The following is a 23,008-nucleotide window of genomic DNA, read 5'->3' as shown; positions in this document are numbered from 1 at the left end:
TTCCCACGGTTAAAACCCAGGAGAGATGAGCTCACAGTCCAAAATTTCAAAGCACATGGGATGAAAATCCTTCATGAGGATGAGTCAACAGACACATCACATGGGGGTTCTCAGACCACTACGAACTTACGGTATGGGCTAAACTGTGTCTCTGCTGGCCTCTATGTCCATATGTTGAAGTTCTAACCCCTAGTATCTAAGAATGGGATTGTATTTGGAGACAAGAGTTCTTTAAAGATGCGTTAAGGTACAATGAGGTCATTAGAGTGGGGCTTAATCTACTATTTGTGTTGTTCTTATAAGCAGAGCAGTTAGGAGGTAGACACACACGGGTAGAAGAACATGTGAGGACACAGGGAGAAGATGGCCACCCACAAGCCAAAGAGAGGTCTCAGAAGAAACTAACACAGAGGACACCTATTGTCGAACTTCAAACCTCTAGAAGTATGAGAAAGTATGTTTCCATTGTTTAAGCCACTCGGGCTATCCTACTTTGTTATGGCGGCCCCGGGGAAACAAATACGATGCACTGTAACACAAGAAAGGACAGACACGTAGCAGAAGTCTGTTTAAAGCATTAGAAGCCATACTCATAGAATGAGACAAGGACTCTTGCTGAAAAGCCAAACAAGCACTAAAGAAGTGCTTCAGAGAAAAAAGAAACTGAATCCCGCAGAAGGAGTGGGAGTGGAGAACAATGGGGAACAAAGAAACCAGTCAACTTATGATAAAACCCAAGCCAGTATCACTGCTGGGTAACAAGAGTGACGACCAGTCTGGGGAATGTAAAAGGAGGTGATGAGTAAGGTCCTAAATAAAATAACGTGGAAGACAGGTGTGGCGTGAAAGCTTCCTAAGATCCTTGTATTTGAGGAGAAGGGGTTAGAGATAGTAATTTTGTTTGGATTTTAAATCATATACACATACCAAAAATTAAAGGGTAACTACTAAAACAACAGGTAAAGACTATACGATTACCAATATGAGTAGAAAGAAAAAATAAGAGGAAGAACAAAATAAAAATAAGACATGGGCAAGAAAAGAAATAAAACAACAGAAAAAGCAAAGATCGTAACATAGGAAGAACTCAGTGTCGAATTGCCTGCTTCCTTCCTCTGTGGCTCATGTTCCGTGTTCCTTAAACTGAGGGAAATGATGGGGTAGACCGCGTGTACAGCTCTGTGCTAGGGCATTTCTCTCACCAAAGACCTACGCGGGGGATCAAGTGACCACCAGCCAGAGTCCCGCCACCAGGCAGGATTCCCTGAGCCATCAGAAGACTTTGGTGCTGCAGGGTGAGCAATTCTAACCCATCCTGCCTTCCATCCCCACGGGAGCCACTCTTCCAATACCCAAATCACACTGAAAAATGAATGGAAAATAGTGTTCACAATGGGCACACATTAATTCTTAAAAATCAGTTCAAAAAAAATATCACCAAAATGGTTTAAAAGCAAATCAAATCAATCCTCTCACTTATTCTTCCTCCTTTTCTGCTTGGGGGGAGGGAAGAGAGATGTGTCTCAGTTTATCTCCTATTACCTGTCTGTGTGCATGGACATTCCAGCAATGCTGGGTCACTGCTCTGCCTGATGTTTGCCAATCTTTGCAGAAAATACTTGAAAAATTGGCTCCATCTGCTCTGGAATCATGGCACAGACCAGCTGCCCCATGAGAAAATATGCATCCCTCAGGGGGGCAGAAGGGAAATTTACTAAATTTGTATTTTCCACACAAATCTTTTCTTTTGGAATACTCCACAGGGCTGGACCAATGTACTTAGCCCACCTGATCTCATAATTAATCACAGAAAGACTCTGACAGTTATTGAATCGAATAGGATTATGTTTTGCCTTGCACAGTTTCTCTGTGGATCACTACTTGACTCTGAAACTTCTCACTTTGTCATTTCCTTCATTAATCAGCTACCTAAGGACAGGGACTATGCATTTAGAGCCTATTAACACCCTTGAGCAAGACTGATCCTATAACAGGCAAATCAACTAAAATTGGCTGATTTTTCTTATTAATGCTAAATAGAACACTTATGAAATTAATGCCAGTTGTTATTAGTGCTATCCACCACTCAGCCTGGAATTAATTAGATCTTTCTTCATGGTCACTTTTAGCCACCTATTGGCAAGAGAACCAAGAGTGGAAAAAAGAGAGAAGCCACAAAATCAAAAGTTATCAAATCGCCACCAGAAGCTCAGGGTTGGGGGAAGAGTCAACAAAGAAACTAGAATTATTATTTTAAATTATTTCCGAATATTTGCAGAGGTTTTTTTTTTTTTTTAAGGAAAAAGTATTCCCTATGACAATCTGTGAAGAAAATTAAATCAGAGAAAGAATACCTCTGAGACACAAAGTGATGGGTGGGAAGGCAACTGCCAGAGTTACCAAAAAGGCAAGGCCAGATACGTGGTGATGTTCCTTCTGATGTCTCTTCTAGCAAGAGTCCTGGCTCGAAGGACTCTTAATGGTTTTTTCTTCTGTGTATCAGCAGGGTTGACTGGTTCTTAACTAATGACCCCTTCTTCTAGGTTAGCTGAAATATCTTCTGTGTACAGCCTTCCATGAGCCCCTCCACACAGTGAATGTCTAGCTTTCCATTAGATTTCACTCCTATAGCACATAGATCATGGTGTCTATGGCTGACTGCTAAAATTTCACTCCAGGGCTGGACAGAGCATTGGACAGTCATCATGTTTATGTCTCCACCTGTATAGTGGTCCCGGGAATAACAACAACAACAACAGCTGTTATCACCATTAATGAGATCTCATTACAGCAGATGTTGCTATGATCTGAATGTTTTGTCCCTCCAAAATTCATATGCTGAAATCCTAATCCCCAAAGAGATGGTACTGGAGATGGAGCCTTTGGGAGGTGATTAGGTCATGAGGGCAGAGGCCTCATGAATAGAATTAGCCCTCTTATAAAAGAAATCCCAGAGACCCCCTTCCCCCATGTGGGGATCCAAGGAGACATCCAGAGCCCAGAAGAGGGCCTTCACCCTACCCACCTGGCACCGTGGTCTTGGATGCCCAGCCTCCAGAACTATAAGAACTGCATTTGTGTGGTTTATAAGTCACCCAATCTGTGTTAATTTGGGTAACAGCTGCCCAGAAAGACAAATACAGATGTAATTAGCACTTTGCATACATTACAGCATTGAATCTTCACAAAAGCTTCATGAAGTGGTGATACCCCTTTTCGCTGAGAAACATGGAAGTAGCTTGCCCACGGTCACACAGCTAGTAACTCATAAACCCCAAGAAACCAAGTTCTTCTTTAGCACAGTACACAGGAGTGGTTATCAAACCTCAGCGCGCGTCAGGGTCGCCAGGGATTGGTGGAAAATGCATATTCCCAGGCTCCGACCCTGGAGTTATTCTGATTCAGGAGGTCTGGGGCAGGACCCAGATGCACTTTAACTAGCACCACTCCCTCTCTGGGGAGTGCTGACAGAGAAACACTAGAGTCTGCGGCTTGCCCACCAGACACTCAATCAGCGATGGTGAATGAATGAATTTAACATTTATCGACATTCACACAAAATAGGTATGTGACATTCTTCACATCTGTCTCTCCGTGGGTAAAGATGGAAAATTATAATGGTTGAGATTGATTTAAGTCATGGCATTCAACATATTCAAATGGAGGCACCCAGGTGGCTCAGTTGGTTAAGTGGCCGACTCTTGGTTTCAGCTCAGGTCATGATCTCAGGGTCATGAGATCGAGCCCCATGTCAGGTTCCATGCTCAGCACAGAGTCTCCTAAAGTCTCTCTGTCCCTCCCCCATGCCCTACCTCCTATCCCCCTCTCCGCGCCATGGCCTGGCTCACGGGCTCTCTCTCTCTCTCTCTCTCTCAAATATATAAATAGCTAAATCTTTAAAACAAAATAAAAACACATTCAAATGGGTTTCTTTATATCAGGACTTCTCAGAGCCTTTAACATAAACAAAATATTAATGGCAAAATATAGCATTTGCTTCAAGGTAATTTTTTTAAAGATTTAGTTATATATTTATTTGAGAGAGAGTGCATGGGGGGTGGAGAATCTACAACCCCAACGTCATGACCTGAGCCAAAACCAAGAGTCAGAAGCTCCACTGACTGAGCCACCCAAGCACCCTCACTTCAAAGTCATTTGGTCATGGATTCCACTCCTTCCTTTACTCTTACATGACTCCTTCAAACAAAAACCGAAACAAAAGCAAAAAGAAAAACAACGTAACAACAGAGTTTGGAGAACAGTGCCTTGGAAAATTAATCATCACTTACATTTACAGGGGGCTCTGAAGTTTACAACGAGCCTTCGCATGCATTACTACCATCGCCATTTCTAGGGGTGGATGCAGAAGCTCAGAGAGACTAGCAAGAGTTCATCTAAGAAGAAAGAGCTCACAAATGCAGTGTGAGCATCAGACCTGGGTCCCTGGGCTCGGGGGCCACTGCTTACCCAGGGCACATGCAGACACGCTTCTTTCCCCTATAACCTTAGCACCTAAGGGAAGCTGAGCAGTAAAAGTGCAAAGCTCTTTACCTGTTCCTTGCCTCAGTTTTCTCATCTGTGAAATGAGTCATCTGGAACAAACTTAAGAGCAGTAGTACCTCACCCGAAGTCAAATAGCTATCTTTAGTAGCAAGGCTCTTACAGTCCGTTTTCATAGCTCCTTAGTGAGTCCAAGAGATCTTTTGCACTAGGATGCAGTCACTGTGCCAGGAACTCTGGGGGCAATGAGAGAGCCACAGCTCCTTTCTGACACAGGATTAGGTCTCACGGAATGTGCCGGTAGAAATGTTTGTGTGCAACTGCCTTTTGAAAAATTGCTTCCCAGGCCAGAGTACCATGCCCTTTTGTGCCCTGACGCTGGCCTGCCATCTCCTGGCGGGTGGGGGTGGGGGAAGAGCTGGACAGCAGGGACAGCAGAGCATTGCCTTGAAATATCACCGGTGTCCTTGTGGTCAGTGCCACACGGCCATGCCCGAGGCTGTGAAATCTACCATGACTCACCAGCAGGGCTGGAAGTCAGCTTCCCTTTGATAATAAAAGCTATTACCTGACTCTTTAAACATTTCAACTTTCCTCCCCATTTCACAGCTCATAAAGCACCTCTCTGATGTGGGGGATTTTTTTTTTTTTTTTTAATTTAAGAGGAGCTAGAAGACAGCATGTTTTTTTCCACCTCCTCATTGCTTATGACCTCCCCTAAGCTACGAAATGGTGATTGAGCAATGTCGCTGTTCTCACTGCACAGGGCGTCCTGCTGCCCTCCTCCCAAGCGCATCACATCGCGCGTCTGGTGTAAGCGTTGCCAGAGCCCGGGTTCATTTGGACGCCATGCAACTCAGGACCTGTCCGTTAGCATCGGAGCCAAGAATCAACGTGACCAGTCCAACAATATGTTGGAACTTAGGTCAGAGTCTCAGCTGAGGCCTCATCAGACGCAGAGGTCAGCGGCTTGGCACTGGTTCTAGAGCACACGCTGAGGATTCTGGGCTCAGAGCGGCCATGGGGGAAGAAGACAAATGTGGGGCCTCATTACAAATTGAGGGAGGAAAAATCCCTCCGCAGGACGCATGGGTCTTTGCAGTTATCGATGCGCCTTTCTGCTCACATGAGGAATGTGCTGGGTTTATCACCCAAAATAAGAAAACAAGTGGCATTATCGTATTTCCAGGAATCAAACACCATTCATCAGGGATCCAAGCAAGCAGCCCCAAGGTCAGGGTGAAAAGATTTATAGCACGTCTCTTAAATCCAAATGTTATTTCTATCCTTTAACTGATGTAAACTGGTTTAAATCCAATGGAGGTAAAATGATAATGGCATGTGTTTTTCCTGTTTATTTCCCCCTTCCTTTCTTTTCTTTTCTCTGTTCTTTTTTGCTTCCTACCAATTTCTTCCTTAAGCTCTTACTAAGGAGACAGTAATAAATAGCTCTTTAAAAAACATGGGGCGCCTGGGTAGCTCAGTGGGTTAAAGCCTCTGCCTTTGGCTCAGGTCATGATCGCAGGGTCCTGGTATCGAGCCCCGCATCAGGCTCTCTGCTCAGCGGGGAAGCTCTCAGCTTCCTCCTCTCTGCCTGCTTCTCTGCCTACTTGTGATCTCTGTCAAATAAATAAAAAACTAAGCGTTCTGGGGTGCCTGGGCGGCTCAGTGAAGCAGTGGACTCTTATTTTTGGCTCAGGTCATGATCTTGGGGTCCTGGAATTGAGCGCTGCATCCAGCTCCCCAATCCCTGCTCAGCAGCAAGTCTGCTTCAGGATTCTCTCTCTCCCTATGACCCTCCCCCAGCTAACTTGTACACGTGAACACATCCACTCTCTCTTAAATAAATAAATCTTAAAGGAAAAACTAACTGTTCTCCCCAGAGTGAGGCCTCCCAAATCACCCCTGCCATGCCTCACTTGGCATATAAATCCTGCTCTCACACTTCTTATCACCCCTTCTGGAGGACAAAAAATTTTAGTAGGAGCGGGAAAATTATATTGGGAAAGAAGGGCTTCCTCAGATCTCCATGCCTGTCATGTTTCTAAGCAATGATTTGCTAGGTCATTTTGGGTAGGACTCTCATGCTTTTACTAACAGTTTCCCTTTTCGTTAAGGCTGGCAAAACGAGTAGACACCACCAGAAGCTGGTGATTTTGGGAGATGATCACCTGACCCACATGGGTGTTTAAGATTAGCTTGAGTTTCGTAGGCCTGGTTTGAAAAAGAAGAAACAAACCAAAAAACCTCCATGTTTAAAATTACAGAGCACGCAGGGCTCACATTTTCATAAAACCACTTAAAAATGAAAGGTCAAACTAATCACTCCAACACCAAGAATCAGCATTCTTGTCAGCACGATTCAAAGAGGAGCTTCTGTTCTCCATGATCACACCTATCTTGGCAGAATCCCAATGAGCGCTATGCACCATGACAACCGTGAGGCAGGCACAACATCTCGGATGGTGTCTGTGTCCCTCCTGAAAGGGAATGTGGCTTCTATACGAGAGCACAGGAGGAATGAGGCTCACGTCTCTAACCTGGGCACACCTGCACACAGGTATGGGCTCACGCATGCTCTGGGAGTCATGGGCCACAGAATCAGGGCGTTCTCAGGAGCGCTAAGGGAAATAGACATGAAATCACTTCATAAAGCCCTAATGCAAATATCTCATTGTTGCTATGGTCTCAATGTTTGCTTCTCCCCCAAATTCATATGTTGAAAAGCTAATGCCCAAGGTGACAGTATTAGGAGGCGGGGGTGGGCTCTGAGAGATGATAAAGTCACGATGGTGGAACCCACGTGAATGGAATTAGTGCCCTTATGCAAGGGACTCCACAGAGGTCCTTTACCCGTGGGGCTTCTCCCCCTGTTAGGACATGACAAAAAGTCAACAGTCTAGAAGACAGCCCTTATCTGCCCCTGCTGCCACCCTGAACTTGGGCTTCCAGCCTCCAGAACTGTGAGACATACATTTCTGTTTATAAGCTTCCCAGTCTATGGTATGGTATTTTATTATAGAGAGCAGCCCAAACAGATCAACACAACTGTTTATTATAACTTCTGTAGTTCTAAGTTACCAAGGAAGAACATTGGCGTGGGAGAGACACTGAAGTGTTCACTTCTAAATCAATTTGGGTCTAATACACAAGGCCCTAGGCTGTATCTCATAAGAAGCAATATGCTATAGCTCTCTCTAACTTTTTAAAAGAAGGAGAGTCATGAGCTTGCGGATTTGCGTTGTGGGGTGAAGGTGGAATTAGTAAGTAAAGCTCACTAGAACTAGGAGCGAAGCAGAACAGAGCACCCGGCCCAGTGGTAGGCACTCACAAATGTTGTTGAATTATTTTCCTTAAGAATTTATGCCATTCGGTTTCATCACGCATTTTGGCTATGGTGTCCCTCGTGGTCGGCCTCAGCTGGCACCACACCATTGCCCAACTATATTCCAAGGCTCTTGGCAAGACTCACCTTCAGGCACCTGGGTCTGAGAGGCAGGAACCACTGTCTACAGGAATGGAGGGTGCTGAGCTGAGCCAAGCAGGGTGAAAGTGAAAAACAGAACACGTTTAGACCAGGAGGGATGCCCACGTGACCGCAGAGTAGATTTTCTTACATTACTAAGAAATGGTCTTGGAAGGCAATTCCAAAGAAGAATTCTAAAAATGCAATACAGCAGCATAGGAGTGAAGGTACAACTGCCTAAGGGTGTTGCTAAGAAAGGAAGCATCACCTAAATATATATATTCCACGTTCCAGCCACCCAAGATTAATGGCCATTCTGAAATGAGGCCATGCATTATGCGTCTTCTGCACACGCAATTCCTGCTACCAAGAAAGTCTTTCTTTTCCCCATCGTTAAGATTCCACTTAATACCGTTCTTACGCTCCTAGGCACCATTAGCAGATTCCTTCCTACGAGCCCTTGCAGATTCAACACAGAAATTTAGAGCAGGTATATTTAAAATTCTTAGTTTCCACATCTATTGTTCTCATTTGTCTGTGAGTCGGAGAACATCTTGGTATCTTGCCCTTTATAAACAGTTATCTAGAATAACTCACCCAGTCCCTTATCTTCACATTCCTCATTCCCCTCATAGCACTTGTATCTGGATTGTTTTTCGTGTATCCTCTATCTCGTCTGCTGAAATGCACGCTCCAGTGCGGTGAGAACTTGGACCACTTGCTCTCTGTTCTACTCCCAGAACTTGAACCTGCTCGCATATTGTGTGTGCTCCACAGTTATTTACTAAATGAATGAATTACAGGTACTAAAACAATGTTTATCGAATGAATGAGCAAATAACAAATCATGCATTTGATTTTAACAATCACTAAATTATTTATAATCAAAAAGATGTTCAACCTCTAAAACACTCTGGACTTGGAGCTATTGGATTTTAGACAAAATTATCTTTCAATTCAGTTATTCCAGCTAAAGCTGTAAAGCTTAAAATGGAGGGAAAAACAACATGGTAGAGGGTTCAGGAGTGGAAAACCAAATTCCAGGAGAAGATGGCTTCTAGGGGCACCTGGGTAGCCTGGTCGGTTAAACGTCTGCCTTTGGCTCTGGTCCTGATCCCAGGGTCCTAGAATCCGGCCCTGGGTCTGGCTTCCAGCTCAGCGGAGAGTCTGCTTCACCTTCTCCCTCTGCTCTTATACCCTCCTCCAACCCCTGCCCCCCATTCCGCTTGTACACACTCTCTCAAGTAAGCAAAACCTTTAAAAAAAATAAAAAGTTGGGCTTCTACAATTGTAAGGTCTGCTTTCTCAAAATAATATAAGGGAACAGGGTGAGGTTTCTAGAAACCTGAATAACTAGCAATTATTTTTAAGGCTCTCTTTTGCTACCAGGAAGGTTTAAATATAGGGACATCTGGGTGGCTCAGTCGGTTAAGTGTCTGACTCTTGACAGAGTCAGCAGATGGAGCCCCACATCAGGCTCTGAGCCGGGCGCAGAGTCTGCTTAAGATTCTCTCCCTCTCCCTCTGCCCTTTCCCCACCCCCTCACCACACGCACTCTCTCTCTCAAAAAAAAAAAAAAAGCTTAAATATAAAATGGAGAAAACAACAAAATACAACTTTATGTATTAGAACCTAAACTTTGAACAAATACTTGTTCCTTCAACTTCTGATCTCTTCTAGGGAAAAGAAAAAACAGGAATTATTAATACCTTTTTGTATGCTTTTGCTTGAAATTCATTTTTACACATTTAGTTATTTAAACTTTATAATACTTATTATTTATTGCTTTATTTAATCGAGTTTACATAAACTTTAGAAAGGTTTTTATAATTTATAGTTGGTTAAATATGGAATTACCTCTATAAGCTTAATAAATAGGGTCTTTGTTAAAATTACACATATATATGAATTTCATATTGTGTTTACAGGGAAACTGAGACAGATTCACAATCAATCAATTGTACTTATGACTTATGACCTCTTTCCCAGGCATCAGGTAATAAGCTCCTTTATTTACGGACTTTCTCTGTGAAATTAAAAAGTAGGCTAAGTACAAATCTTTTCACTTTTTGAGGACCAACTCAAGTCTGATTTCTGCCATCAAGCTTCTCCTAGAAAACACAACTTACACTGTTCTTTCTCCTTTCCTGATTTTGGCAGCATTATTGTTGGGTATATATTTTTATTCAGGTTTCAGTCCACCACAGACAGCAGATCTGTGGCCTTCACGGATTTAATACAGTTGTCACCGTGCGTGATCCCAAATGCCGATGGCTTGCAGTCATTTGTAATTTTGCTAGGGACCAGTTCTAAAGGTGCGGGCTGACTTCCCTCCACAGACCTGTCCATCTGGCTCTGCCGTTCTCCTCATACGTGACGTCATTAAAGACACACACACACACACCGGGTGCCTGCGTGGCTCAGTTGGTGAAGCAACTGCCTTCAGCTTAGGTCATGATCCCAGAATCCTGGGATCGAGTCCCGCATCAGGCTCCCAGTCCACAGAGAGTCCACTTCTCCCTCTGATCTTCTCTCCTCTCATGCTCTCTCTCACTGACTCTCTCTCAAATAAATAAATAAAATCTTAAAAAAAAAACCCAAAACCTCACACACACAAAAAAATGCACACACACCATGGGTGTACACTCTACTCTGTTCTTTTTGGAAAACAGCCTAAAAAGGCAAATGATAGTACTGATTATGAAAGTGATGGTTTCCTGCCAGAATACAGAAGTTAAAGACAAACGAAACACTAGAACACTGATTTGGTAGTTCTGAGTTCACCGTGAAGTCCGTACTTTGTGAAAGAACCAGAGCAAATCCTTTTTACCACATTTAATAAAAGAAAAAATATATACATATATTTTAGTAGCATTCACAGATTTGGGGATTTCTAAAGGCCTCTATAGACATCCCACTTCAAAACTGCTGCTTCGGAAAGAGAGCTACCTTTCCAGTAAAATACGCGGGTTGGCCTCCTTAGACTGCTTTCTTAGACTGCTTTCGATCTACTGCCTGCTGTGTGCCAGGCCCTGTGCCAGACAGTGACATAAAATATTTCATTTAAACCCTTTAAGTTCTCTTTTGAGGTAAGTATTAATGTCTTTTTTTTTTTTTTTAAGATTTTATTTATTCATTTGACAGAGATCACAAGTAGAAAGAGAGGCAGGCAGAGAGAAAGGGGGAAGCAGGCTCCCTGCCGATCAGAGAACATGATGCGGGGCTCAATCCCAGGACCCTGAGATCATGACCTAAGCCGAAGGCAGCAGCTTAACCCACTGAGCCACCCAGGTGCCCCAGTATTAATGTTTTTTTATAGAAACAAAGGATCAGAGACTTAACAAAAACAAAACTTGTCTGAAGTCATTCAACCAGTAAGTAACAAAGCAGGGATTAAAATGCAGGTAGGTCCCTGTCCAAAGCCCTGCTCTCCTCTTCGAGATCCTGCTTCATCACAACCCCTCCTACACATTCACTCAGTCAGTTCTTACTGGATTCATTTGACTCCAACCTCATTTCAAGGCCCTAAATTCACCTTAGCCAAAATGCTTGGCTCCTGAATTCAACCACTAAGCCAGAGACAATTACAGTGCCCACTGTGCTCCCACGCACACACACACACACCAAGGGCACTTTATGTGTTCTGAGCGCTGACACTATTGACTTCCGGCTGTCCTTGTGCTGTGTGTCTGTGTTGGGAGATCTGCGTGCACAAAACATAATGTTCATCTGAAGTTTTTGTGAAACACAGACATGCCTTCATGCTCCGTCTTCACTGATAGAGTCCCCTGACATATTTTTTTCCCCATTGCCTCTGATAAAGATCGGGTTGATCTGCATTTCTCCCTTTCAAAACCATTACTGCTAATGAGCAGAAAGCAGCCCTAAGGTAGACAGCTAACCAGGGAAAAGGGAGTCTAGGGATGCTGCAGCTGAGAGGAAACCAGAGTTATCGTTCCCACAAGATTTAGTCCCTCTGTACGTGGAACAAAGAAGAAGTGACGAATGGGGAGGTTGGGGGGTAGGAGAGGGAGACTGGAGAGGTAGATGAACTACACAGACATGTTTCATAAGCCAAAACAAAGTCTCTTAGACAAGTGCAGTAAGAAGCATTGCTGGTGCTATTCTAGAAGTCTTTCAGGACAAGAGGAAGGTGTCCATACTAATTAGGGCGAGAGAGGCCTTGGCCCATGGGTCATCATGACCAGAAACCTACTCTCCTCTATCTCCTCTTCCTGGTACTCCCCAAGGTTTTACTCTTTCGTTCTCTTATTTTCCCAGAGATCTCTTCAACTCTTTCATCTTCTCTAGAAGGTACTCCCAATCTCTATCCCGACCTCTCATCTCACCAAAGTTCCAGACCAGCAGGCCCCCACGATCCCTAAAGGCAAAACAGCAATAAAAGGATTTCATATTTGCATAATTCTGAACCGTTCTTAGGACACTTCACGTGGATGGTGGGGTGTCCTGGGTGGAGCCAATCATGCCCTGGGCTGAGAGTCGGAGATACACGAATTTTAGTCTCACACTTCATGTAAACTAGCTACATGATTATGGTCAAGTGACATGAAACTGCCAATTCATATTCTGTTTTGTTTTTTTTTTTTCTGTCCCTCCTATAGCTCTAAAGCTCTGATTCTTAGAAACCCTGGAATAAGTAAATCATATACCTGAATTGTGTTATCTACTGGAGGCAAGAGAGCCCAGAGCCGCCAGAGTCCAGAACCCTCCTTTCCGTTTTTATTTTTATTTTTTAAAAATATTTTATTTATCTATTTGACAGAGAGACAGAACACAAGCAGGGCAAGTGGGAGAGGGAGAAGCAGACTCCCCACTGAGCAGGGAGCCTGATGCAGGGCTTGATCCCAGGACCCAGGGGATCACGACCTGACCCGAAGGCAGACACTGAATGATGGAGCCACCCAGGTGCCCCCTTTTCTGATTTTAAATCCAGTGCTCTCAATAGGAAGGATGATAAATTCATAAAACATTAAAGGCACTCAAAGACCACCACTCATCACTCCTGCATCTCACTCAAATTTGAGAAGCTTGACATTTTCAAATAAAGGAAGCCCTAAGTCATACCGAGTTTATGGTCCAAGAATCCTCATGTGGAAAGATGATTTCTTAAAACACAGAAATGAGAGTCAGGTGCCTGGGGTTGCCCCTCTCCTCTTCCAACAAAGCCGTGTTGAACAGGCAAAGTGAGAATGTATTTTTTCTCAGAGGACTATTGCAGGGTTTGCTGGCAACGGGGAATACGTTTCTGGCTACTACCACTATTCCACTGACTCACGCATCTGACGCTACAGACACTGTCTAGGCTCTAGCAACAGGCCTCAATAAGAAATTGCCTCTTCTCTCTGCCAGATTGTACCTGCATGACCAAGACAGATCAAGAAGTATTTTACGGTCTCTCCCTGAATCCTTATGAAAGGGCAATGGGTAAGAGTAATTCTGAGAACCCTTCTTGCCCTCTGAAGCTCCATAAAGCCCCTCATTTTCATCTTGACTCAGGCCCTATGATAATATGGGTGTTCTTAAATCAGATTCTAGAACTCTAGATACATCTGCATGCCTGTTCCTAATTCTACCTAAAATCAATAAAGGACTTCAAATGTAATCACTCTGATTCAGCTTACAAAACCTGAAAATACCAACTTGAAAGAGTTTCAGGCTGAAAAATGAAACGTGGTTATTTGCATTGCATTTGTAATATTGCAACCTAGTCCTATCAGAACTAATAAAAAGCCCATGCCAAAAATGTAAGGCTGTGGAGGGACTCTGAAAATGACACTGGGAATTTCAAAGCATTAGAAAGTAATTCTTCCAGGGTATGGGGGATAAAGTCATGAGTAAATGCCAGAGTGAGTTACTAGATTTGACTATAGTTGTAAAGAAAAGGAAACTTCTAGGTGGTGGCTAGAGCCCCCTGCGTGTCCCAGAACTGGCTACTATCAGTATCTCTTTGCCCCCTGAAGATCTTGTGTATGTGAGCTGGAAGTTTTTTCCCCGCGTGAACACACCAGGGATTACAGTAGGTATCGCTTGGTCCTCTGCCAAAATTCCCTTCTCTAGGTTAGAGCCCTCAGCCTTCATGGTATGTGAATAATGACTGTCCACAGTAGAAGCCTTCTCCTCCTCTCGAGACCTGCCCCTGGCCCACAGGAGCGGCCTCTCTTTACCTGCAAAGTAGCCTACAGCCAGTGGCTGACTCATATGGGGACATAAAATCCCAACTCTTCTGTGTAAGGTGGGGGTGGGTAGTCTGGGCTGCCCTTCCTGTTCCAGAATCCTCCTGTGGAACTGGGATGAGGCTAGACTCTAGCTGATAGCACATTTTCTTAGCTTCCTCCCCGACCTCTCTCGATTTAACCAATGCCTTACAGTTTTCTCCTGAGTGCCCTCTCTGTAAGTTCCTCCCCTAGAATCTCCATTTCCAACTTGGCTTCTAAAGAATCCTAAGACACTGAACACTCTCTACGTGCTGTCTTGACCTCTTGGAGCCTCCCAGGGGTTGGGAGGGATATGGGGGGATAGGCCTCCCAACCTTCGTTCCCTGCACTCCCCCTAGTCCTAACCCTAACGGGTTTTACTTCTCTGACAGCCTGCAAAATGATTCAAACAAGCCAATCCCATACTCCCATGGGATCCAGAGAGCATCTCGCCCTCTAATTACTACAAAGCCTATCTTACAGTCCCTGCTGTTTCCCTCTGACCCCTAGTAACCCCTACGGGGTCCTGCAAGGCTTGCAGCATCGTCCCCAGGTTCTCAGTAAATGTCAGTAATGAGCTGCCGCCAGGCTCCTCTGTCCAGTGTTTGCGGTCGTGCGATCTGCCGTCTCCTGCTGTTCAAGGTGGGGATCTCTCCCTCGTGAATAGAAGGTGATCAGAATAACCAAGTAATGGGAATCAACAGGAAAATCTTTTTTTCTTTACTGAAGAGGGGAAGGTTTTCTAGAAGAGATCTATTTCATAAAGGCAGGGTGATCGGTAATGACTAATAAGATAAAGTTGAGCAGAGTGTGCTGGCCATACAACCAGGCACAGAGAGCTTTCCATCTTGAGGTCTACACATGTCTCCCAAGAGATCAAGAAGGGCTCATATGAATTTGTGGGAATCAGCCCCACAAGGCCTCCCATTACCAATTTGTGCTGTGAAGTCACGCAGCACAGTGGGCATATTTCCATCTTTCCATTAGAGCTGCCTCTCTGCCAACCTAGCCACCCCCATTTTAGATTCCCCATTTCTCAGAGAATGGCAGATGGGCGCAATCTGCATTCACACATGCGCGGTGGCTTTGAAGACTTGTAGTGAAAGACAAACAGGAAGATAACCAGGCTGTTGTCGGTTTTCCCCAGTCGTGATCCGTCTCAGAGGTGAATCACTCCGGAACTGGATGACTTGCCTTTTAAAAGCAGCACAACAGGCCCATTAGCACTTAATTGCATTAACAGTCTGTTTCCTAGCATAACAAACAGTCTTGATTTAGGGATGAGGCAAATCTGGGGTAGCCTGGACAGTAGTTCTATTTCTACTTATCTGATGGGAGTTCCCTCAGGTCAGAGACTATTTTCTCTCTGGGAAGTGGTGGGAAATTCCTACGTAGGTGATTTTTAGGCAGATGGTGAAGCTGATATATTTAGAGGCTCCAGAAATATCGTTCCCTTAATTACACTGTCAAGATCTTGATTACCGGCAGCCTGTTCCACTCAGACCAAGGCTATTTCACATTTGCATTTGAGATTCCTCTAAGGGAGCTGGGCAATGCAGGCACAGGATGAAACTGGTGATATTCACGTGGCATTTGGGTGGATGAATAAATTGTTATTGTTGGAACTGAAAATTAATGATGGTCTACGGAATGATGTGAGATATAGGGAACATATGTTGACAGATGGGAGACGGGTAGATAGAGGCGGATGGATAGGGATAGAAAGAGAGCTGGATGGATGGAGAGAGGGATGAGAGAGATAGAGGAGGACATGGATGGATGAACAGGTATAGGGAGAGATGGATAGGTGGAGAGAGAGAGAGACAGTTCTGCCTTTGCACAGCAGTGTTGGCCAATAAAAATGACTGTGCGAGCTGAAACCATACTGAGTGCTCTCCATCATGTGGAAAAATTAGTATTGTTCTCTGGACACTTAAAATTTTTTATTCAAACATTAAAAATGGTCTGTCAGCTGTAAATATGCAGGGAAATGAAAAAAGTAGTAAAACCTATTTATTTAGTAACCTATCCCTTAAGACATGAGGAAGATTGAGAATTCATGTATTTTATTTCTTTGTCGAAAACTTGAGAGCAGTGTGAACAGTGCTTGTTGCCTTCTCCTCATCACGTAAGTGAGGATTCTCAGTGAGCGTCTTTTCCATGCCTTGACAAGCCATCCTACTCCTTTCTAAGTCTGGATCAGCCAGCAACATTTTATCCTTTCTACTTTCAGCGAGGCGAAATGTCTCGGAGAGCTCCCACACTGGGAAGCTTCTCACTTCTGGGGCATCTTCATCCTTTCTTCACTGCCTTCTGGATGCACAGCAAGATTCTCTGGAACAGCACTGGCCCCCAAACTCCCAGGGTCAACCAGTTCTTCCATAATCCTATTCCCGTTTGATTGGAAGCTCACTTCCACGATGATCACTTTCCACTTGACTGTACTTTCATCTTTTTTGGACAGCTCCCCCTTTCTATTGTCCATTCTTATCAAACGTCATAGATTTATCACCGGGAAACAAGGAGGAAACACCACTACCTGCTTTGCAGTCTGTGTGTGAATGAACACACACGTGGTGACTGGTCACTGACAGATTGTGAGAGAATCACGGGATTGGTCACCAGGCAACACACATTGGCTGTTCACATAATGATTTTCTGAATGAGGAGCTGGCAGCAAAGTCTGTACTTTATAAAATTGCTCACAGTTAGTAGACCATAGTAACTGAAATATGAACTGTGTTGTTGAAAAACTGGGTGCATCAATTTGAACCATGATAACCAAATTCATAGTGCTTGCTTCAGCAGCACATATACTAAAATTGGAACATAACTGAATTCATAGATACTGGAAACACTCAAAGCAAGGCCAACTCTGTGTGTGTATGTGTGTGTGTGTGTGTATGTGTATTTTAGTCTTCCCCTAACCTGTCCTAACAAAGACCATTTCAGTCTTTGTTGGACCTGTTCATTGGACTTCTATAGCACAAAACAGGAAGAAAGAGGAGAAAGGCAGAGGATCACTGTGTGGACAATAAAGACTGGGACCCGCGAGATAGGTGTGACAGGAAGAACAGGGAAGAATCTTTTTCTCCTGGATTTCCTTTTTTTAGGATTGTGAAAGGAATGAAAGTAGTTCAAGATTAGGATAGAAGTGGATAGGAGCGAAAAAAGATTTTAGTAAGGGTTGCACGGTCCTCATATGAGAGTGTCCCCTGCTAAGGACTGAATACCTTCCCTTCCAAATTCATAGGTTGAAGCCCTAATGTGATGGTATTTGCAGTGGGGCCTTCAAGGGAGGTGATTAGGAGGGCGGAACCCATGATAGGATTAGCGTCCTTAAAAGAAGAAGAGAGCTACCATTCCTTTCTTTCTGCCCAGTGAGGCTACAGTGAAAGGGCTGTCTATAAATCAGAAAGAGGTCTCTACCAGTATTCAGTTCTGCAGGTGTCCTGATCCCAGACTTCCAGACTCTGGAAGTGCGGGAAACAAATTTCTGTTTATAAGCTACATGATCTACTGTACTCTGTTTCAGCAGCCTGAATGGATGAAGACACCCTTATTTTCATAAAGACACATAAAATATTTGAGTTCTTTTGATATGACTCTTCATGAGGAAACAATGCTTTTGGTATGTGATAATGCTCTAACTTTGGATTCTGGTGGTTTCATGCAGACGGACACATGTTCCCTGGGTCCCTGTAGGAGCTCAGCTTAGTGGAAAATTCTGGACTTGAGGAGTGGAAAGAAGGGTTCACACTGTCCCTGCCACTTGCTGGAGGAGTGAATTTACTCCTGCAGGCTTGCCTCATAGGATAGGAATTATTTAAACACATTGCCTGCGACAGACTAGGCACACAATAAATACTAATTACCAACTTCCCTTCCTCCAATAACACCCTGGGGAGGCACAGCTATATAAATGTTCCCATTTTTAAAAATCTGAAGTGGAAATGAGGAAAGCTGAGAACTGAATTTGCATCTCAGAGCTCCCAATTGGATTTTTTGCTGTTTTCCCTGTGCTGTTTCTGTGCTTTTAATCTGATAAGAAATAGTTTGCAAACTAAAAAAACAAAGTAAAGCAAAGGCAACACCTGATTAACTGAGCACAAAAGGAAATCCAACAATTCTGCTATGTCCCTGTTGGTTAGTGTTTTTCTAAGTAGCAAGAATCAGAGCCTAGCTTGTTTTATTCTTGTTTGAAACTGGACCATTGAAAACACCTCAGTAATAATAACTGCAAAAAGATGAAAGAACAATGACTGAATGACTGTGTTTGGGGCATATTATATTTTACAATTCCAGGTAAAGATCGGCATTGATAGGCCCTTTGGGCATAGACTAGGGCTTGGAAGGAGGTAAGAGGTTTAAGATCAAGAAAAACAAGGGAGCGACCACACTGGTACACTTGACCCATCTACAGGTGAGGGTGCTCACAGGGAAAGCAGCACAGGACCTGGACTGTTACTGTCACAGTTCAGAAGGCCAGGAAGTGAAGGAGAAAGAAAAAAAATGGCCCCAACCCAAGGGCAGTTGGCCCAGTGCTGACCTTGACACTGTAGGAAGTCCCGAGAATGGCTACGAGAGTTCAAGGAAAGACTAAAATCAACTGCAATGGATAAGCTGCAGTGGATTCTTTTAAAAATTAGAGAAATAATGATATCATCACATTTTCCACTCTTTAATTATTTCTGTATCTTGATTTAGAGTGTGACTTCAGATTAAACACTTTCCATTCTCTGGGTCCCAGATTTCTCATCTGTACAAAGAAGAGGTGGGTTCAGGTCACTGTCGCAGTTCAGGCTGCTATCACAGACTACCACAGACTGGGTGATTCAAACAACAAGCACTTGTTTCTCATAGTTCTGGAGGCCGGAAGTGCAAGAACAGGGTGCCAACTTGGGGTTCTGGTGAGGGCCCTCTCCCTGGCCTATGGAAGGCTACCATCTTGCTCTATCCCACATGGTGGAGAGAGAGTGGTCTGGTCTCTTCATCCCCAAGAAAGGCACCAGTCCCATCGTGGGGACTCTACACTCATGACCTTATCCAAGCCTCATGACCTCTCAAAAGTCTGACCTTCAAAATACCATCACATTGAGGATGACGGCTTCAATATATGGATTTGGGGAGGGCAGGAATGTTCAGTCCCTAGCAATTACCTCTGAGTCCCTTCTCTCTGATCCTGTAGAGGAAGGTTCCCTATTGTCCACCAAATCAAATTCAAATCATCTGCCAGCTTTCAAGATCTTCCATAATTGGATGCCACCCAAGGTATCACATGTGTCTGATGAACCTTCACCTGCCTTTAGATTAATCTCTAGCATGCCTTCACTACAAGCTATATTAATCCATTGCCTCTACTTTTTTCCATGTTCACTCTCCTCTCTTGGAGACCACTGAACTCTCTCCATTGCCTCAAGGACTAGCCATTTTGTGGGAGCCATTCTTCCAGTCCTCAGACCATCTCACAGGAAAGAATAACATTAATACAAAGTTTTCCTCCCGTGTACTACAGGAAATTTTAGGATTAGCATAGGCAGGATCTTATTTATTTATTTTTAAGATTTTATTTATTCATTTGAGAGAGAGAGACAGAAAGAGAGAGAGAGAGAGCACACAAACAGGGGGAGAGGCAGAGGGGTAAGGAGAAACACACTCCCTGTTGGCCTGGAACCCCAACATGGAGCTCGATCCCAGGACCCTGAGATCATGACCTGAGCCAAAGGCAGATGCTTAACCATCTGAGCCACCCAGGTGCCTCACAGACAGGATTTTAAAAGGGAAGTTGTTGTTGTTGTTTCGTATTGTTTTAGCTCATGTAAATGCCAGTTCTAAAAATTTGAAATTAAACTTAATATGTATAAATCATGGCCCAGAGCTGCTGCTATTAATCACAAAAATCAGAGATTAACAGCATAGGAAAAGACAAAGGACATCAATTTAAGGTAAATTACAGCTGAATATATATAGGATCACACTTTATAGCTTTACAAATACCAAGCAAATTCTCTGATATTTGTGATAATATAAGAAGGTCACAGTATTAAGGATTTGCCTTTCGTTGTAACATTTTACTGAAAACCATTTGTACGCCTCCATACTAGGATTCAGTATTAAATATTTAATCAAAAAAGATTCCAGCTTGGATTTTTTCCCTAGGACTTGATCTATGGTAATCTTTTGAGAAGTTCTGAAGCTGAAGGCAATAAAAGACATTCTTGCTTCTGATAATTGTCCATGGTAAGTCATTACCGCTCTTAGGAATACAACACATAATACAATTTGAAGAAACATCTGTAATGGTTACCTGAAATTGTAAGAACAATACTATTCTAAAACCAGAAAGTTTTTATGAGCCTTTATTCCTGCTCCATGGGAATGCCTAATAATGACTCTACTGATAATATGGTATAAGCAGACAACTTACAAGTGAGAAAATGGAAACTTTGTGGAAAATTTCAACATTATTAATAATGACACAATTTTATTTTCCAACTGTACAAATAGTAATGAAGTTTGTGTTAAAAGAGATGGAGGGAAAAAAGAAAAAAAGGAAAGAAAAAAAAAAAAGAACCTCCAGGAGTTGAGAGCATCTCAGTCTCCTTGAAGTAGAGAGATGTGTGTGCTAGACGGTGCCCTTTGCCCCCCGGGTCTAGTCTCTACCCATTCCCCCCCTGCTTGTGCCTTTGGAGACAGAGCTTATCCAGAGGTATCAGTGGGGCTCCCTTGCCTCTGGCTTGCGGTCAGCCTCAGCCAATGGGAGACACCAGCAGGAGGTCAGTGGGAGGGGTCACAGGGGTTGTACTTCCCTCCCAAACACCATAGCTCTCAGCGGTGGCCCTTTTCTATAGCTACAAGTCTAGCTAGTTTCAGGTAACTGCTCCTTTTCTTGCCATTTCAGATTAAGGGGTGGCTGTGGCCTCTTGCTGTTGTTAGCTCTGGAGTGCTTCTCCATCTCTTCTTGGTTTTCCTTACCTTGGCCACAACTTACAAATTATCCTTTCATTAAATCCATTCCAATCACTTTTGAGTTTGCCATCTACTTCCTGCCAAGACCCTGAGATCTCCAGAACATTTGCCCGTCTACTCAGGCCCCTAAACAGTCTAGGACATCTTTTCATCCAATCCTCTTCTCCTCCTATAGCAGATAATGTCTGTTGCTTTGGTTTCTTCAGAATCCATACAGTCTGTTCCTTGCACAGCAGCCAAACCTTCCATTAGAGAACCACCTCTCCTCATTTCTCAGGGCACAAGGTTTGGATGAGACTGATCTCAGCACAACCCAGGGTGAACATCTGATCTAAGTCAGTTCCATTAGGCTTAATCTCAGGACTTCTACTGGAACCATGAGGGCAAAGAGGCTTTTATTCAGGTAGACAAGTAGCCGTAATGGAAAACATAAGCCTGGAACTGTCGGGCCAAGGATGAGGGCTTGCCTACATGTACACCAATGAAGTGGGCAGGGTGCAAAAAGACGGAGAAGCAGGCCTAATAACATTATTTGGATCCCTGGATCCCACCATGCCTGAAGCTGGTCCTTGGGTACTGTTCTCTATGTGTTCTCAAAAGTGATACATCCCTTTTTTGCTCAAGCTGAGTTGAGCTTTCTGTCATTTTTAATGGAAAGATCCCCCACACATTTGGAGGAAGTAAAGTAGAGAGTATTGGAGACTGTTAACTTACAAAATGATGCCATCCCCATCTGCTGTATTGTTTTCATCGAGAAGCCCGGCACACAGGTCATGAGAGGCTACCTGGTTCTTGTTTACTACACTTTCGGTGCTACCACCACCTGCATTGTTCCTTTCATCCTTTGAAATCTGTTTGAGATGGGACAACACCAAATCAAACAACCCACTCTGTGTTGAACTTTGTGGCTGAGACCCAGTCATGAACTGGTACAAACAAAGAACAATGGTGGAAAACAGCCTAATGCTGTGTTCAAGTATTATTTTCAAGTACTGTTTGACTGGGCCTTCTCAGATGACATGGTTCCCCAGCAGGAAAGCTGTTTATTGCGACAATCATCATTCCCATTTACTGCCTATTACAATGTGAGTCACTAGGAGGTCAGACTGGTCCAAAAGCCCAGTGTTCCTGAGCACTCCAGGTCAAGTTCAAGGGACAGCAGTCAGGTATAGGGATAATGGCAAAGGCTGAATGCTTTGACATGAAGAGAAGGGTTAACTCCCAGCAGATGGCTGCAAAGTGAGTTTTACTGTCTTTAAGGTATCATGTAGCTTGGGTAAAGAAATCAGAGGGACAGTGTTAACATGTCCCCAGGTCCTTTTCCACAGTAGCTGTCCTCCCTGAGAACAAAGATTAAATCTTCATTCATCTTTAAATACTTCACTCACTCCTGCCTAGTACCCGGCCCTGCACAAAACAAGAGCTCACAAATGACGACCTTCAGGGCTTGCCGGCTTCAGAATACAGATAAAATATAAGATAACGGGTCAGAAGAGCCCACACCTGGTAGTTGCTAAAGCTCTTTGCTATTATTGCTATTACTTGTAAATGAATGTATCTACGTTATTAATGAGCAGGTTCATGAAAACTCACAGAAACCCCCTTCTTAAGCAACCTTTTCCACTTCCTCACCTCACAAGGCAAAAGGCCCATTGTGCATTTGAGTTATTTTCCCTCACCTTCACATGTGTGACAGTCAAACTACGCATCTACCCCCTTACTCATCCATTCACCAATCTGCCAATACCTGCAATTTGCAATGTATTGGACTCTATGTGGGGGAATCAAAGCTGATTAGGACACAGCCCCCCTCCCCATGTATAATGCAAGTCTGCTGGAAATGGACGGAAGTCCAAAC

The 23,008-nt window shown here is 43.8% G+C and overlaps 1 protein-coding gene across 1 annotated transcript in view; it reads right to left on the bottom strand.

The window, feature by feature from the left end:
• Positions 1-23,008, bottom strand: part of SNTB1 (syntrophin beta 1) — a 227,327-nt gene that overhangs the window by 62,092 nt on the left and 142,227 nt on the right. The window lies entirely within an intron of this gene.

This window comes from Lontra canadensis, unplaced genomic scaffold (assembly GCF_010015895.1).
Source record: "Lontra canadensis isolate GAN:19392208 unplaced genomic scaffold, GSC_riverotter_1.0 scaffold15, whole genome shotgun sequence".
Taxonomy (NCBI): Eukaryota; Metazoa; Chordata; class Mammalia; order Carnivora; family Mustelidae; genus Lontra; species Lontra canadensis.
The sequence above is the reverse complement of the archived record's forward strand: the minus strand, read 5'-3'. Positions and strand labels throughout refer to the sequence as shown.